Source organism: Jaculus jaculus, chromosome 1 (assembly GCF_020740685.1).
Source record: "Jaculus jaculus isolate mJacJac1 chromosome 1, mJacJac1.mat.Y.cur, whole genome shotgun sequence".
Taxonomy (NCBI): Eukaryota; Metazoa; Chordata; class Mammalia; order Rodentia; family Dipodidae; genus Jaculus; species Jaculus jaculus.
The window spans coordinates 310605996-310618054 of NC_059102.1; the positions used below are offsets into that span (position 1 = coordinate 310605996).

Below are 12059 nucleotides of genomic sequence, written 5' to 3' on the forward strand. Positions count from 1 at the left end.
TTCCAACTATTTAATTTCAAGGCCTGCCTGGGCTATGGATGATCAGCATTATCAGTTTGGTGAAAACATGTCTCAAAATAGGAAGTTAAAAAAAGTGTTAGAGCCAGGTGTGGTGCCGCACACCTTTAATCCCAGCACTTGGGAGGCAGAGGTAGGAGGACTGCCGTGAGTTCAAGACCACTCTGAGACTCCATAGTGAATTCCAGATCAGCCTGGACCAGAGTGAGACTCTATCTTGAAAAACCAAAAAAGAAAAAGAAAAACAACAACAAAAAAAAGTGTTGGTAATATAGCTTGTTGGCAGAGCACTTACCTAACATGCATGAGGAGGCCATACCCATTTCAAAAAAGTACTTATGGTCCAACTAATGCCCCTTTCAGGATTGTAGCAACTTGGAAGAAAACCTGCCATGCCTCAGGTCTTTGGAAAGCATGGGATGCATATTTCATTTGCCTTTCTTTGGCTACCTACATACATGAAAAAGATGAATAAAAAAGTGCTTACCGGGGCTGGAGAGATGGCTTAGCGGTTAAGCGCTTGCCTGTGAAGCCTAAGGACCCCGGTTCGAGGCTCGGTTCCCCAGGTCCCACGTTAGCCAGATGCACAAGGGGGCGCACGCATCTGGAGTTTGTTTTCAGAGGCTGGAAGCCCTGGCATGCCCATTCTCTCTCTCTCCCTCTATCTGTCTTTCTCTCTGTGTCTGTCGCTCTCAAATAAATAAATAAATAAAAAAATTAAAAAAAAAAGTGCTTACCATGTGTCAGGAGCTTATAGCCACATGATGAGGCCATACCCATTTAGAAAAAGTACCCATTGCATGCCAGGAGATACTGTGACCACATTTCCATGGCAGTCTAATATGGTTGGGGAAACAAATGTCAAATTAACAGGCAAATAAACACATAACTACAAAAGGTAAATACTCAGAATAATTACTGTATGAGAAAATGTCAGTGTGTCTGTAGTCTACATTTGCAGTCATTAGCTGCCTAACCCTTTTCACAGAAGACTCCTTTAAGGATCTGTATTACGCAGGCTTTTGTATTATAACAAGTACTCAAGAGAACACCTTACAAGGAGGGAAGATTTATGTTGACTCATACTTTCAGTTCATGGACATCATTTCTAGGCCATCATGGTGAAAACATATGGAAGAGCTAGGCTACTAACATCATGGTGACCAAGAAGCAGTGAGAAAGGATAAGGAACAAGATATATATTTTCAGGGCGTGCCTCCAGTGGGCTACTTCCTTCAGCCTCCTTCCACTTTCCACTCTCCCAACAATACCATCATCCTATGACTTCATCGAGGGACTAAACTAGTGATTAAGTCAGAACCTTCAGGAGCCAGTCATTTACCGAAAGTCCATCGGCTGACAACAAAGACCCCAACAAATTGTGGGGATATTTTATATTCAAGCCTTAGCGGTTTACACCCACTACTTGTGGTTCTGGAGGACTATTAGTCACATTGTCCTTTCTTCCCCAAAAGGTGATTATGTAACCAAGGTTCCAATCAGAGAGATCTTAGCCCTAGTAATTGTGTTTGAGAATGATGAAAAAAAAAAAAATGAAGCCTGTTGCTGTTTTATTTGGGTGCATGTGTGAGTATTTCAAAGGATTGAATCCAGGTCCTCAGCCATTCTAGGCAAATGCTCTACGACTGGACTATGTATGCCCCCACCCCGGGCTTTCATAAAAGCAAAATGTTTTCACAGAAGATGCACAATATTTCCACTACTCCTTGGCTATATCTCAGCCATAGATCTAACCCTAAATCCATCAATTCCCCTAATACTATAATGCTGGCGGAGGGCAAGACAACCCTGAAAGGCTCAGCTCACATGATTTACACTGCTCAGAGGTCAGACATTGCTGCAAAACTCGGGCAAGGGTCCTGGGCAAAGGGAGAAGTGACTATTGGGTAGGACACAAATACTGAAGTGTGGAAACAACCTGTAGCTCCTGCAGTTTGTTAACTTCTCTTATATTTGTCATTTGATGCTACCCTGTGCAGAGGTATTTCTCTTTATGGTGGAAAAAAAAAAAGCACACAACTTCAAGTTCTCAATACCAAAAAGAGCACCTTTTTAGCAAAGACTTAAAACATGCAATAGATCACTTCTTGGCCTTTTGGCTAAGATCAAGGTTTTTTTTTTTTTTGTTTTTTTTTTTAAATTTAGTAGAGCAATACAGCCAGGTGTGGTGGTGCATGCCTTTAATCCCAGCATGCAGGAAGCAGAAGTAGGAGGATACCTATGAATTTGAGGCCAGCCTGAGAATACATAGTGAATTCCAGGCCAGCCTGGGCTAGAGTGAGATATTACCTCAAAACAACTACAACAAAAGTAATAGATATTGAATATGTTGTCTCATCTTTCCATCCCTTTTTTGTCATATTAGTCTGCTTTTTCTAGTTTTCTTTAAATCTTTTTTGTTCCAGGTATTTTCTGTAGAGCTGGTTCTGTTGTGGAATGTCCTTATTTCTCCATCTATGTGAATGGATAGCTTTGTAGGATAAAGTAACCTTGGTTGACAGTTGTTTTCTTTCAGAACTTGGAATATATCACTCCAAGCCCTTCTGGCTTTTAAAGTTTGTATTGAGTAATCTGCTGTGATCCTGATAGGCTTGCCTTTGTATGTAATGTGATTTTTCTCCCTAACTGCTTTCAATATATTTTCTTTGGTTTGCATTTGGTAGTTTTATTATAATATGGTGAGAAGTTCTTTCCAGGTTTTGTCTGGTTGGTGTTCTAAAGGATTCCTGTATCTGCATTGGCATCTCCTTCCCAATTTGGGGGAAGTTTTCTTCTATGATTTTGCTGAAAATGCCTACTATGCCTTTGGAGTGAAATTCTTCTCCTTCTACTATACCCTGAATTCTTATGTTTGATCTTTTCATAGTGTCCCGAATGTCTTGAAATTTACATTCACACTTTCCTATTAGTTTGTTTTTGTTTTCTCTTTTTTGGGCTCCATTAGATCTGCCACCTGGCCTTCTAGTTTAGATATTCTGTCCTCTCCTTCATCCATTCTACTGGTGAGATTTTCTAGAGTTTTTTATCTTATTGACTGTGTTCTTCATTGCTAATAACTCTGACTGGTTTTTCTTTATTATTTCTATTTCCTTATTTAGATCTTGTATTGACATCTTTATTTCATTAAATTGGTTTCCTGTGTCTTCCTTGATTCCTTTGATTTTTTCTTTGACTTCTTTGAGCATATTTATAATCATTCTTTTGAAATCTTTCTCAGGCATTTCCTCTAACTCATTCTCACTGGAGGTCATTTCTGATGCATTAATACTTTTTGGTGGATTTATATTGTCTTGATTTTTGGTGTTTCTTGTGTTATAATGTACATATTTTTGTATATTGGATTAATTTAATGCTTGGATTTTCTAGTTAGATGTAGTATTATTAGATGTGTCAATCAATCTGATGTTATATATCTTCAGGGTAGGAGCTTAATGTGCTAGGTGTGGCTCTTAAGACTCTCAGAGTTTAAAAAAAAAAAAAGACTCTGAGAGTATCTACAAAAGTGACCCTAGATGCTGGGTCTGTCTGCTATGAGAGTATTCAAGTAGACTGAGTGGAACAAAATACAGGCAGATTCTAAAATTTAACTAAACAATGTACGCATTCAATGGAAAACAGCACAGAGTATTTATGCAAGAGTAGGTATTATGACAACCAGATCCAACAAAGTTTCAAATCCTTAGGGTGTGTGTTGCCCTATACCCTTAATCCTGTCAAGTAGGAGGTTAAGATTTCTGGTCTGTTGAGGGTTCCAAGTCAGCTTGTGACCAAGTGAGACCCTTCCCTAATGAACAACAGAAGAGGAAACAAAGGCACTATAAATCAGGAAGCAACAAATAACAAACCCAAAATATAGCTTATTTAAGAATGGCAAATCCAACCATCCATCAGATTTAACATATAATTTATCCTGATATGGAAGGTACAATAAGCACTTCCAATTCAAGCCTATATACCAGGCTTATTTGGTGGTACTGACCTGGTGTACTCCCAATTACCTTTTGGGATGATTTTGGTCTCAGTTATGCTGTGCTCCTGCTTGGGTCCCTCTTTGGTGCGTGGTGGGTTCAAGTAGGCTGGCTGGGTTGGTGCTGTGGTCACCGGTGCTGTGATCTCTCTTCCTAGGTCTCTGGTGCTTGCTGGCACTTGTGCTGGTGGTGGTGGAGGAGGAGAGGCTGTGGATAATGGCTCTAGTTCTCCTGCTGGTTCACATGTTCCTCTACCTTGTGATCTGGTCCTCTGTTGGTTGCTGTGGTCCTCCCTTCACATTTCTTGAGTTTGTGAGGCACTCTGGTATGGGTAGAGAAAATCCCCTTACTTGGCTTTTCCTGCAGACCTGGTGCCAACACTGCTGGAGCAGCTTCTGCCTGCCTAGCCACGGCTCTAGATGCTCTGAGTATGCTGGATCTCTCCTACTTCTCTGCTGCCATTGGTAATTTGGTATATACCTCACTTTTTAGTAGAAGAGTGTATTTTGTTTTTTTTGCCTTTTTCTCCCCTAGGCTGCTTTGGCATGGTTCCTATGCCACCATCTTAACTGGAAGTCTAATTTTTTTTTTTTAATGACTCAATATACTGCTTATATGCATGTGCCTACTAAAGATAGGTTAGCCCTATATGGTTCCTAGGGAAATGAAGTGTGTTGATACCCACTGTACAGGTGGAGGCAGGTAGTAAAGACTAGACACTGAGAAGATTGTAGAATGGTTGCTCTAAAAGGGCCAACAGAGGCTTTCTGTGAATGAACATGAAGACAGACCTATTAGATGCACTGCAGGGTCCCTAAAATTTTCCATTCCTAGACTTTCCTGCTGCTTCTCCAGTAACTGACAGTATCCTTCCATTAAAAACACAACAGAGTTGGGCCTGGAATGGTGGTGTACATCTTTAAACCCAGCACTTGGGCGGCAGAGGTAGGCAGATCATGGTGAGTTTGGGGCCACCAGAAGATTACATAGTAAATTCCAGGTCAGCCTGGGCTAGAGCAAGACCTTACCTTGAAAAAATAAAATAAAATAAATAAAAACCAAATAGAGTGGGCTGAAGAGATGGCTCAGTGCCTGAAAAGCCTAACAACTTGAGTTCTCCAGTACCCAAATAAAGCCAGATGCACGACGTGGCACATGCATCTGGAGTTCCTTTGTAGTGGTAGGAGGCCCTGGTCTGCCCATTCTCCCTGACTCTCTTCTCTCTCTCTCTCTCTCTACTTGCAAATAAATACTTTTCTTTCTTTCTTCCTTCCTTCCTTTCTCTCTTTCTTTCTTTCTTTCTTTCTTTCTTTCTTTCTTTCTTTCTTTCTTTCTTTCTTTCTTTCTTTCTTTTTTTTTTTTTAAGTAGCAGCATCTCAATCTAGCCCAGGCTGACCTGGAATTCACTATGTAGTCCCAGGGTGGCCTCAAACTCACAGCAATCCTCCTACCTCTGCCTCCCAAGTATTGGGATTAAAGGTGTGTGCCACCACGCTCGGCTTAAATAAAAAATATTTAAAAGTACTAAAAACACACTTACACACAACAAAACCAATAGAAGTTTGCTTGACAGAGCTACAAACCATAAACACAGAAAATAGAGCAGGTGAACCCGGGAAGGTCTCTCACCACAGCTGGCTACCCCTCGGCCCTTCTGTACACGGCCCCACCCTCTCCACCTGGCTCGTCCTTGAAGTCTGTCTTGTGCATCCACTGTAGCCCTGCTCTGCGCCGAGACTGCTGATCCTCAGGTGCATCACAGAGCACTCCTGCATTCTCTCCCCTACTCTCTTTGCTCCTCTTTGCCTTTCCTTCTTTTGAGATGTCTGAACCAGGCTAGCTTCAAATTCACGATCAGAAATGGTGGTCATTCACAGCCCTGTTGACCACAAAAACAGCCATTCTCCTGTCCCTTCTACCTGAGGGACAAGAGGCAGGGCTGACAAGCTACCCAGTGTCCCATCCTGTATTTAAATTTTTTTTTCTTTTGTTAAGACTCACATTGTCAGTATATGAAACCTTAGCGCCCCCTTAAATAAATCTCATACTTTTCCCTCATACTATCCTGCCCTTTCTCTTGCTTGCTATTCTAAAAAATAAGTTAACACTTGGATATTGGTGCTGGCTAACTATGTATCAGCTCGACTAGACTCATAGTAGTTGTGTGGTCAAGTATCAGGGACTGAGGATGTAGCTCACTTGGCAGAGTGCTTGCCTAGCATGCACGAAGTCCTAGGTTCAATCCCCAGCACCACATCATCCAGCTATAGTGGTAGACACCTGTACCTTAGCACCTGGGAGAAGAAGGGAGGAGGATAAGGAATTCAAGGTCATCCTTGGATACATGAGAACTTGTCTCAAAAGTAAAAAAGATCAAACATCAATGTAGATGTTGCTGTACAAGTTATTTATTGACTATGATAAACATTTACAATCAATACACTGAGTAAAAGAGATGACCTCACATGTTTCTGGCCTCATAATCAACTGAAGGCCATAAGAGCAAAGACTGAGGTGTCTCTAAGAAGCAGGAATTTTAAAGATTCTGACATAAAAATGCTGCCCACATTTCTACTTTGCTGTCCTAATAATTTGAACTCAGGACTCCAACATCAGCTTTTCCCTGCTTGGTAAGCACAATGATATCCTCTCTCTTCTGAATCTTTTCCTCTGGAGAATTCCAATCCATATCTGTAATAGAGATAGGCCACTGTCTGTCAGAATTTGCTATGCCAGGATGGAGAGATGGCTTAGTGGTTAAGGTGTTTGCCTGTGAAGCCAAAGAACCCAGGCTCAATTTCCCAGGACCCACGTAAACCAGATGTACAAGGTGGCATATATGTCTGGGGTTAGTTTACAGCAGTTGATGGCCCTGGTGCACTCATTTTCTTTCTCTTTCTCAAAATTTAAAAAATGTTTTGTCTCTCTTAGTTGTACTTGCAATTCAGTTTGGCCATGCAGCACGAGATAGAACTCAAACATGCAAGGTGGGAGAGGTTGCTCAGTGGTTAAGGCACTTACCTGCAAAGCCTTATAACCCTGGTTCAATTCCCCAGTTCCCATGTAAAGTCAGATGCACAAGGTGGTGCATGGGTCTGGAGTTCGTTTGCAGTAGCTACAGGGCCTGGTGCGCCCATTATTTCTCTATCTGCCTCTTCCTCTCTCATAAATAAGTACATAGGGGCTGGAGAGATGGGTTAGTGGTTAAGGTGCTTGCCTGCAAAGCTAAAGGACCTCATTTTGATTCCCCAGGAACCACATAAGCCAGATGCACAAGGTGGCACATGCGTCTGGCAGCCCTGGTGCGCCCCTTCTCTCTCTCTCTGCCTCTTTCCCTCTCTCAAATATATAAATAAAATATAATTAAATAAAATACTAAAAAAAAAAAAGGAATCAAACCCTCAAGTATTGTCATTGGCTTAGCTAATGTGCAGAAGGAGGCGAGAAGCTGGCATCATTGTATGAAAATGTGAAGCATCTTCTTACGTCATGGCAAAAAATTTGGTAAATCTGTTGCTATGGTTACTTGGAAGGCAGACACAATCTTACTGCACTAGTACTTCTAGGGAGAGTAGCTGAACTAAAACAGGATGTAAGCAATAGTTGGCTGCCACCTGCTGGTTTTATCTGGTATTACAAGAAGAAGAAGAATACCAGTTTGCAAAGGACAAAAAAAAAAACCCAAAAAACAAAAAACCAAAAAAACAAAGGACCCAAAGGTAGACCCATCAAGCTCTTAGCTAACTGTTGCCCCATCCTGTTATTTTTCAAAACAAAATTTCCTTGTTTCAGACTCACATTGTCAGTATATAACATCTAAACTCCCTTAAAAATAACAGTTTAGGCTGGAGAGATGGCTTAGCAGTTAAACTCTTGCTTGTGAAGCCTAAGGACCCCAATTTGAGGCTCCATTCCCCAGTACCCATGTAAGCCAGATGCACAAGGTGGCGCATACATCTGGAGTTTGTTTGCAGTGGCTAGAGACCCTGGTGTAACCATTCTCTGTCTGTCACCCTCAAATAAATAAATAATAATAAATTTAAAAAAAAAACAGTTTAAGGGCTGAAAAGATGGCTTAGCAGTTAAGGTGCATGCCTACAAAGACTAAGGATCCAGGTTTGATTCTCCAGGTCCCACGTAAGCCAGATATACAAGGTGGCACATGCTTCTGGTGTCCGTTTGCAGTGGCTAGAGGCCCTGGTGTGCCCGTTCTTTCTCTCTCTCTCTAATAAATAAATAAATAAAAATAAATCTCAAAAAATAAAAACTCACTATTTATTAGACAATTCATGCATGTGAGAAGCCATATGAGTGTCCTGAACATTTTCCTATTAAGTCTATTGATCAGAAAAATGATACATGTTTAGAAATCTTCTTAATGTGGAACGTTTTTGGGCACAAGGCCCACTATTGAATTAGAGAAGTCATAAAGGTGAGAAACTTAAGAGTGTAACATGGGGAAGCTTTCCTCCCCATGTCACAACTCACTGTGCATCGGAGAAGTCCATGTGGGGATTTTATGCATGTGGGAAAGTACCCAAGTCACAGCTCCATCAACATTTGACAATTCATATAACTTAGAGCCCTATGAGTATAAACAATGTAAGGATTTTTCACTGAAAATCACATATAATTTTACTTGAGATCGCCCATAGAAGTTTGAAATCCTACCAGTATGTAACTCAAACTTATACTCATGAAGTACATTTTAAGTGATATTGTTGTGGTAATATAAGTGAGAAAACTTGTGGGTAAATTAGTGCAAATTGTACATCAGATAACACCTGCAAATGCATAATTTATTCTATAAATCAAACCTTAGTAAAATTTATAAAATAGTTATTGGAAACTCTTGCATGATAAATTTTGGGAATTTCAGGAATGTGAGTAACTCATCTCAATTCACAGTAGAATATACATGTAGTTGAGAGGCCCTTTGAACATAAAGAATAAAGAAAATGGGGAGGGGATATGATGGGGAATGGAATTTCAAAGGGGAAAGGAGGGGGAGGGTATTACCATGGGATACTTTTTATAATCATGGAAAATGTTAATAAAAATTGAGAAAAAAAGAAAAGTTTGCTACTATAAAATATTCACAAGACACCTGAAAGTTCACTGTGTTACCTATTAAATCTTGTCAACTTGACAAGATTTAGAATCACCAAGGAAACCAATTTGTGTGTATGTTTGATAAAGATTTGACAGGAAGTTTCCTGATACTATGAAAATCTTCTACCTAGTTCAAGTAATCTAAAATATCAAGTTTATTCCTTTTTTTATTAACTACACAAGATTTATATAGTATCTGTTCCATCCACATTTCATCATAGATGATAGTGATGGCAATGATCATTAAACTTAAAAGGGAATGAATTGTGAAGATGATGGGATTCCTTACAAGGGACAGGGAAAAGTGGATTAAAAGGTTTGTTGGGGTGGTTTTATGATCCAAAACTATTTATATTTGTGGTGGTTTGAACATAAAATGTCCCTCATTGCCTTATGTGTTTATTTATTTATTTATTAATCTTATTTTATTTTTTCTCAGTTTTTTAAAACATTTTCCATGATTGTAAAATGCCGTATGTGTTTTTGATTATGCCTCATAGTTAGGCCTCAGCTACTGGAGCATTACTACAAGAGGTGTTTTATTGCAAGAGGACCTTGACATTTTTTTATCCTGCCGTCAGGGTTTTATCCAGTCAGCCCACACTTGCTGCTACTTCCTAACTGATGTGAAAAGATGTGATGTTTAGTTTCTGATCTGCAATGTGTCTTCCACCACTGTGAAACTGCCCCTTGAATTGTTAAGTCCATTCACACATCATCAAGTATCACATTACTTATCCAAGTTAGAAGACGTTTAAAGAATTATGTTGGCACTGCTGATATGTTTGTTAAACGTTGTAACTAGCATATATTCAGGTGGTATTATATGCCATTTTTAATTTTATAATTATTCTCAGAGACCTATTATAAATTCAAGTAATTATATGAGGTAATTTGGAAAACCTTGTTGTTCACTGGCAATTTGTGATCATTTTTTCAGTGAAATGAAGTTTCATAATTTTTTTTTTTTCGAGTTAGGGTTTCACTTTAGCTCAGGCTGACCTAGAATTTACTATGTAATCTTAGGGTGGCCTCGAACTCACGGCGATCCTCCTACCTCTGCCTCCCAAGTGCTGGGATTAAAGGCGTGCACCACCACTCCCAGCTTTCATAATTCTTTATATTTGGGCCATGGTCTTGAACAGTAGTCCTGTTGTCTGTGAACTCATTTTAGCCAGTGCTATACTGATATTCATGTCCCTCCTTAATCTTCTTGATACCTGAATTAGAAGCCTTTGTTACCATCAGTTTGTGAGCATTTTTGGTTAAATGTTTGAATTTTTAAACCAAAATTTGTGCAAGAACATGCTTGTTTGTATACATTCTAAATTTTCAAATGGAATTGTTAAATGTGATATTGGCAGTGAAACTATTTAACTATATGTCAATAAATTCACTTGGTATTCCTACTCAAAAAAAGAATAAATTAAGGCCAGATGTGGTGGTGCACGCCTTTAATCCCACCACGTGGGAGGCAGAGGTAGGCGGATTGCTATGAGTTCAAGGCTACCCTGAGATTACATAGTTAATTCCAGGTCAGAGTGACGTGGGCCAGAGTGAGACCCTACCTCAAAAAAAAAATAATTTTTTTAAATAACAGTTTAAGACTTCTGGGTAAGATGGTGGCATACTAGCCACACCAAAACAGCCTAAGGAGGGAAGTGAAGGTATATAAGTTATTATCAACTACAGCAGAGAAGCAGGAGAGACCAAGATCTTCCAGAAAGGAGGAAACTGGCTAGAAACCCGCCAAAGCACTAGCAGCCCCAATCCATGAAGGTAACAAAGAGGTATCTGAAAAGGTAACAGGGCCTACTTACACAAAGCCAGATACATAGGCCTGCACTGGAAGGGTAACCTCTCTTTCCACGTCAGGAAAGGTTACACATTTGAATGATATATTCTTGATTGGCTTTACTCTTCTCAAATAAGCTGTACTTTGGCATTGACTATTGTTGCCTCTGACATTTCCTGATTTGGGGGCCTCTGTCTTTTTCTTAAGTCTATTGGGGCAGGGACTGACTGGCCCAGACTTGGAACCTGTTTCAGACTAGAAATCACCACCTCCCAGTTGACAGGGTTTAGTGTGTGGGGTGACACACACCCTTAGGGACTTTGGCTTTACTAGATTATCATTTAGTTTAATCCCCATGCTTATATAAATACTTTGTACTGGTTTTGATTGAATGTCTATATTGCTTAGTTGAATTTTAGAATTTGCCAGTAATTTGCTTCATACAGTCTACTATAATACTTGAATAGCAGGTAAACTCAACACCTAGGGTCACTTCTGCCATTTCTCTTGGAGTATAAAAGCTATACCTGATGCCTTAAACTCTTTTATTGAAGATATATAAAGTCTGGGCTGGAGAGATGGCTTAGCGGTTAAGCGCTTGCCTGTGAAGCCTAAAGACCCTGGTTCAAGGCTCGGTTCCCCAGGCCCCACGTTAGCCAGATGCACAAGGGGGCGCACGCATCTGGAGAATGGCGCGCCCATTCTCTCTCTTCCTCTATCTGTCTTTCTCTCTGTGTCTGTTGCTCTCAAATAAATAAATAAATAATTTTAAAAAAAGATATATAAAGTCAGAATTATATGGCTAAGAACACTGCAGGTAATTAGAAAACCCAAGCATCAAATTAATGCAAGATACAAAAATTTCTACATTATAATACAAGAAAAAAATTAAGACTATACAGTCCTACCAAAAATTATAAATCCATCAGAAATGACCTCCAGTGAGACTGCTTTAGATGAAATGCCTGAGAAAGATTTAAAAAAAAAAAGATTATATTTATGTTCAAAGAAATTGAAGAAAAAAATCAAAGGAATAAAAGAAGAATACCAACTCCTGAAGGAATCCCAAGAGAAAATAGGAAACCAACTTAATGAAATAAGTAGGTGTGGTGGTTTGAATAGAATAGATGGCCCCCAATATATTC

General features: G+C 39.7%; 1 pseudogene; it reads left to right on the forward strand.

The window, feature by feature from the left end:
• The first annotated feature begins 318 nt into the window (after positions 1 to 318).
• On the forward strand, positions 319 to 476 carry LOC123457805 (annotated as a pseudogene).
• The last annotated feature ends 11583 nt before the right edge of the window (positions 477 to 12059 follow it).